Source organism: Halichoeres trimaculatus, unplaced genomic scaffold (assembly GCF_033239565.1).
Source record: "Halichoeres trimaculatus isolate MK-OKI-2021-1 unplaced genomic scaffold, fHalTri1.1 fHalTri1_scaffold_9, whole genome shotgun sequence".
Taxonomy (NCBI): Eukaryota; Metazoa; Chordata; class Actinopteri; order Labriformes; family Labridae; genus Halichoeres; species Halichoeres trimaculatus.
Genome location: NW_027437188.1, coordinates 427,994 through 433,993, shown reverse-complemented (window position 1 = coordinate 433,993; position 6,000 = coordinate 427,994).

The following is a 6,000-nucleotide window of genomic DNA, read 5'->3' as shown; positions in this document are numbered from 1 at the left end:
GTGACAAAAATAAAAATTATTTTTTCTTTTAAGAGTCTAACCTCTTCTTGGCTCTCCCTCCTGACATATTTCACAGTCTCCGAAGAAATACACAAGAACCTCAACTGTCAATCATCGTTAATCGTGACATAAGCCTAATTTTTAACCTCTTATAACTAATGGAAAAGAAACATTTTGGGAAAAAAAAGAGGACTTGAACATAACAGCACAGCCCAATAATATCCTCATATCACTACAGCATACGGATGAGAGAAACATTTCTACCAGGTGTATTCATTTTTTAAAAGTTTGACCACATCTTATCGTACTTATCTGGAATGACTGGGGAGATGGATTTTCTGACCTATACTGCAGCCAGCCACCAGGGGGAGCAGTTTTTGTAGGGACCTTACTTTGAGCTGAGCAATGATACATCCATTTTTCACAATCTATGGGTTCATGCTGGACTGGTCTCCAGCCAATCACAGAGCTGACAGAGAGAGAGACAACCTATCACACTTATGGACAGTTAGGGATCATCAGTCAGCCTGGTGAGCATGTTTTTGGACTGTGGGAGGAAGCCGGAGTACTCGGGGAGAATGTGCAAACTCCAGTCCACCTTGTCCAAACTGGGATTTGAACTAGTGACCTTCTTTTGCTGTGGGGCAGCAGCAGTAACTGTCTGTGTTATGTTTTTCTGATTTATTGACCTGCAGTGTCTAAAACTCATCAACAACAATGGACCGTTGGGCTATCATTTTATGCTGTGTTATTCATTTATCTTTTTCTTTTTTATTGGGTTGTGGTATCTTCCTTTAGTTATCTGTATTGGTTCTTTCTTATTTGTTATGACAAACTGTATCTCAAAATCTTGAAAAATTCAAATTTACAAGAAATAAGTCAATAAAGTATAACGAATATGTTCCTGGTCTCATACAGACTGAGTTACAGGCCACCTCTGAGCCGTGTCAGACTGTGGTTTTAACTGTGACAGCAGTCTCTATTTGCTCTGAGTCTGATCAAACCACACTCACTCATCAGAAACTGTTAAAACAACGTTTAAAGCCTGACCAGCGTCAGAGAAGATCATCAAACACTGTGCTGAGTGTGTGTGTTTGTGTGTGCGTGCGTGCGCATGTGTGTGTGTGTGTGTGTGTGTGTGTGTGTGTGTGTGTGTGTGTGTGTGTGTGTGTGTGTGTGTGTGTGTGTGTGTGTGTGTGTGTGTGTGTGCGTGTGTGGTTTCACACATCAACACACTGTCTCTGCATGTGAGTAACAAATGTCCGAAGTGTTAAGGTGTGTTTGTGCCAGAAATCTGCAGGGCCACCCAGGGAGAAAGGACACACACACACCTGTCCCATGTAATAGAAATTGAGACACACACACACACACACACACACACACACACATACACACACACACACACACACACACACACACACACACACACACACACACACACACACACACACACACACACACACACACACACAACATCAACAAAATAACTGAGCTCAAGTAACTCATTCCTCACTTCAATGTGTGTGTGTGTGTGTGTGTGATGTGTGTGTGAGATCCTGTTGCATGTCTGAGTTAAGCTCCACAGTGAGAGTCGAGGGATCATCCAGTCCAAAGTTATTTGGCTCCAGCCGAGAAATGAAAAATAAGGTTGTGTGTGTGTGTGTGTGTGTGTGTGTGTGTGTGTGTGTGTGTGTGTGTGTGTGTGTGTGTGTGTGTGTGTGTGTGTGTGTCTGTGTGTGTGTGTCAGGGGGTGTGAGAGAGAAGAAAGAGAGAAAAGGAAAATAAAACAACAGATAGGAAAAAACAAAGGCTCCACTCTGATTGAATCTGTTGAGGCGTGGCATTGAGATAGATCACAAACTGTGGTGTGTGTGTGTGTGTGTGTGTGTGTGTGTGTGTGTGTGTGTGTGTGTGTGTGTGTGTGTGTGTGTGGCCTCTCACTGGTCTAAGCGCCACCAAAAGTGGAAAAAGATGGAATTTTCCATCCATTTCTGAGAGACAAGTGTCAGAAAGTGTTTGTGAGCGTGTTTTTTATAAAAGTGTGCTTTCAGGGGAATGTGTGTGAGTGTGTGAGTGAGTGTGTGTGAGCATGATAAACACATTAGTGTGTGCATCAGCATTCATGCAGCCCAGTGTGTGTGATTAGATATTTACTGGGTGCTGCAGTGTGTGATTAAGTGCGGTTTGAAGCGGTGGCTTTACGCTACGCTGCGTCCTGGACTCTGCAATCACGGCGGCACACACAGGTAGGGAGAGGAACATCAGAGCGCTGCAGCATTTCATATCTGCTCTCACCCAGTTCACTGACTTTGTCTCATTTATAAACTTCCTGATTACTGATGAGATTCTAACGTCCCCGAGGGAAATACAACTTTTTCAATAAATACCTTTTCAGATGCCCGTTTGGCCAGAGAGAACCCTGCGACGGTGACGGGATCTGACTCCACTCTCACAGCTTTCGTGGAGTGAGCGCTCCAAAGCCGTGCTGCTGTTTTCACAAACGTTTAATTAAGAAGACTTCAAGGCTTAAATGTGCCGTCAGGTATAATCTTTGGATTTGACGAAGCTTAGGGGCCATGTTACAGGAGACAGAAAGTGAGATTTTGAGCTGAGTCGTAGCTTTGTGGGAAAAAAGTCCTGGTGAAAGTTATGAACAGTCTTCTTCAGTTTGCTTGTAGCTTGGAAAGGAAAGATCAGAACCACAGCGAACCGCCAACATCAAAGTGGAGAACGTGGAGCAGCTTGTGAGGTTAAAGGAAGAGTATAAGTTTTATAAATAATGGAATCATTCTTGCACATCGGCCCGTCAGTTGATCAGTTCAGGCAGAGAGTGTATCTGTGATGAAGACGAGCAGTCTGAACGCCTCTGCTGTTTGCCCTCAGAGCTTGACTTTACAAGTTCCAGCATCCACGTCATACCACTCATTTCTCCATTAATTCTTACAATTTAATGACTGTTGTCCTCATTAAGTTTCCTCTTATAGCTTCATTCTCATTGAATGGAGATGTTATTTCCATATGCTCATGGTCATTCTCCTCTCTTTAAAGCCTCTGTGAGGACCATCAGTTTGGTATTGGTTGTAGTGACACTTGTGGACAGAATCGGTAGTGTTTCTCCAGAGTAAAGACCCCGTTTCCCCTGAGCACCATTACCCACAAGTCATGAGGAAGTGACTTTTGTCAAGGCATGTCCAAACCCACAATAAGGGAGGAAAGCAGCAGGTGGAGGGTGGTGGGAGAGAGCTGTGCCTCCATCCTTCATGGATGGCTCAGTCCCTGTGGTCAGATGAAATGTTACCGATCAAAAATAAAGCTGTATCATTTGTTTTAATCATGTTTACAAAGCTGCTGGAAAAATATCAGAGAGCTTAATAAAATAATTTAAATCCATTAGTTAATTTGACAGCTCTTTCAAACTACACCATGATGAATTTTAAATTCCACCAAGTAGACTTTGCTCTCACCCCCACACTACAGTATAAGAAAAGACAAGAAAAAAGTCCTGTGCTTTTATTTTGAAGGCTTTTTTTATGTTGCAGAGTGGTGTGGATAAATGACATCCTTTATTCCACAGTATAAACAAAGACACACAAAGTTTCTTTTCATGTGCTTAATGTGCTTAAAGCAAGAACAAGGAGGACGACAACATAAAAAATGGATTGTCTTGAAATGAGCACAAAAGACAAACAAACCTGAGTGTTGGTGCAGAGAGGCGTTGGTCCACGACAGAATGAAGCTGGCTCAACCTCAGGCTCAGACTCCTTGATCTGGGTCAAAGCTTCACGTTGAGGGGTTAAAGTGGGTCCTGAAGCCAGACCAGTTAAAACCACTGCTCCGAAGAGTCCACCTCTCAAACTTTCAGAGATTTCCATAAAAACATATCTGCAGCTTGTTTCAACAGAACTTTGAGGATTATTCCACAAACTGGGTTCCCTGAACGCTCAGTGTTTTCATTTCATGCTGGAGGCTACTAAGCAAACATCAGTCACTGCAAAACAGCCACGGGAAATGCTTAAGCATTTCAAACAGATTCACGTCTGTGTGACTCTTTAAAGAAGCTGGACTGGTATCAGGGTTTGGCTTGTCATTTTATAAGACGAAATCTTCCCAGGAAACAGCGGTGAGTCTCCCAGATTGTCTGATGAATCACCACCAAGCTTTCAGGGATATGAGACTCGTCTTCAATGTGGCATAACCAGACTTGAAATGTGTCATCTGTGTGAGGACGACTCAGTATGTGAGGACAACTCAGAGTGTGAGGACAAATCAGAGTGTGAGGACGACTCAGAGTGTGAGGACGACTCAGTGTGTGAGGACTACTCAGAGTGTGAGGACGACTCAGTATGTGAGGACAACTCAGAGTGTGAGGATGACTCAGTGTGTGAGGACTACTCAGAGTGTGGGGACGACTCAGTATGCGAGGACGACTCAGGGTGTGAGGACAAATCAGAGTGTGAGGACAACTCAGAGTGTGAGGACGACTCAATGTGTGAGGACGACTCAGTGTGTGAGGACTACTCAGAGTGTGAGGACGACTCAGAGTGTGAGGACAACTCAGTATGTGAGGACTACTCAGAGCGTGAGGACAACTCAGAGAGAGAGGACAACTCAGAGTGTGGGGGCGACTCAGTGTGTGAGGACAACTCAGTATATGAGAACAACTCAGTATGTGAGGTTGACTCAGTGTGTGATGACGACTCAGTATGTGCGAGGACGACTCAGTATATGAGAATGACTCAGAGTGTGTGAGGACAACTCAGTATGTGAGGACAACTCAGTAAGTGAAAACGACTCAGTCTGTGAGGACTTCTCAGAATGTGAGGACTACTCAGAGTGTGAGGACGACTCAGGGTGTGAGGACTACTCAGAATGTAAGAACGACTCAGTATGTGAGGACGACTCAGTATGTGAGGACTACTCAGAATGTAAGAACGACTCAGGTTGTGAGGACAACTCAGAGTGTGAGGACGACTCAGAATGTAAGAACGACTCAGTATGTGAGGACGACTCAGTGTGTGAGCACGACTCAGAGTGTGAGGACGAATCAGAATGTGAGGACGACTCAGTATGTGAGGATGACTCAGTGTTTAAGAATGACTCAGTATGTGAGGACGACTCAGTGTGTGAGAATGACTCAGTGTGTGAGCACGACTCAGAGTGTGAGGACGACTTAGTACATGAGAACGACTCAGTATGTGAGGACTACTCAGTATGTGAGAATGACTCAGTGTGTGAGGACGACTCAGAGTGTGAGGACGACTCAGTATGTGAGGATGACTCAGTGTTTAAGAACAACTCAGTATGTGAGGACGACGCAGTGTGTGAGAATGACTCAGTGTGTGAGCACGACTCAGAGTGTGAGGACAACTTAGTACATGAGAAGGACTCAGTATGTGAGGACTACTCAGAGTGTGAGGACGACTCAGTATGTGAGGACAACTGAGTATGTGAGGACTACTCAGAGTGTTAGGACGACTCAGTATGTGAGGACAGGTGCCCTGTCAAAATTGATGTTGATGTTTGAGCTGATGTTTTTTTTTCTTCACTAAACCTCTAAAATCCAATTATGCTTTTGTGTTTTTCTTCATTTTAAACAGTTTTACTCGTAGAACACACAGTAAACTGGAGATAACTCCAGATACTGAAAGTTCTAAGTGTTCCAGAGAAATAGGTCAAAGCACTGACTCACAGGACATTTTTCACCATTTCATAGTCAAAATAAGCAAAACAGTCCAGGCAGACATTTCCAGGCTCCGGTTAAAGGGTTAAACAAAGAGTGTGTGGCTGGACGAGGGTTAAACCAACACAATCTCCTGTCATCACACCCCTCATATACTCCTCTCCTCCATCTTATTCTCTTTCCCTGTGAGTATATATGGTTACCTCAACACCCCACAGTTTCTCATTCTGTGTGTGTGTGTGTGTGTGTGTGTGTGTGTGTGTGTGTGTGTGTGTGTGTGTGTGTGTGTGTGTGTGTGTGTGTGTGTGTGTGTGTGTTTG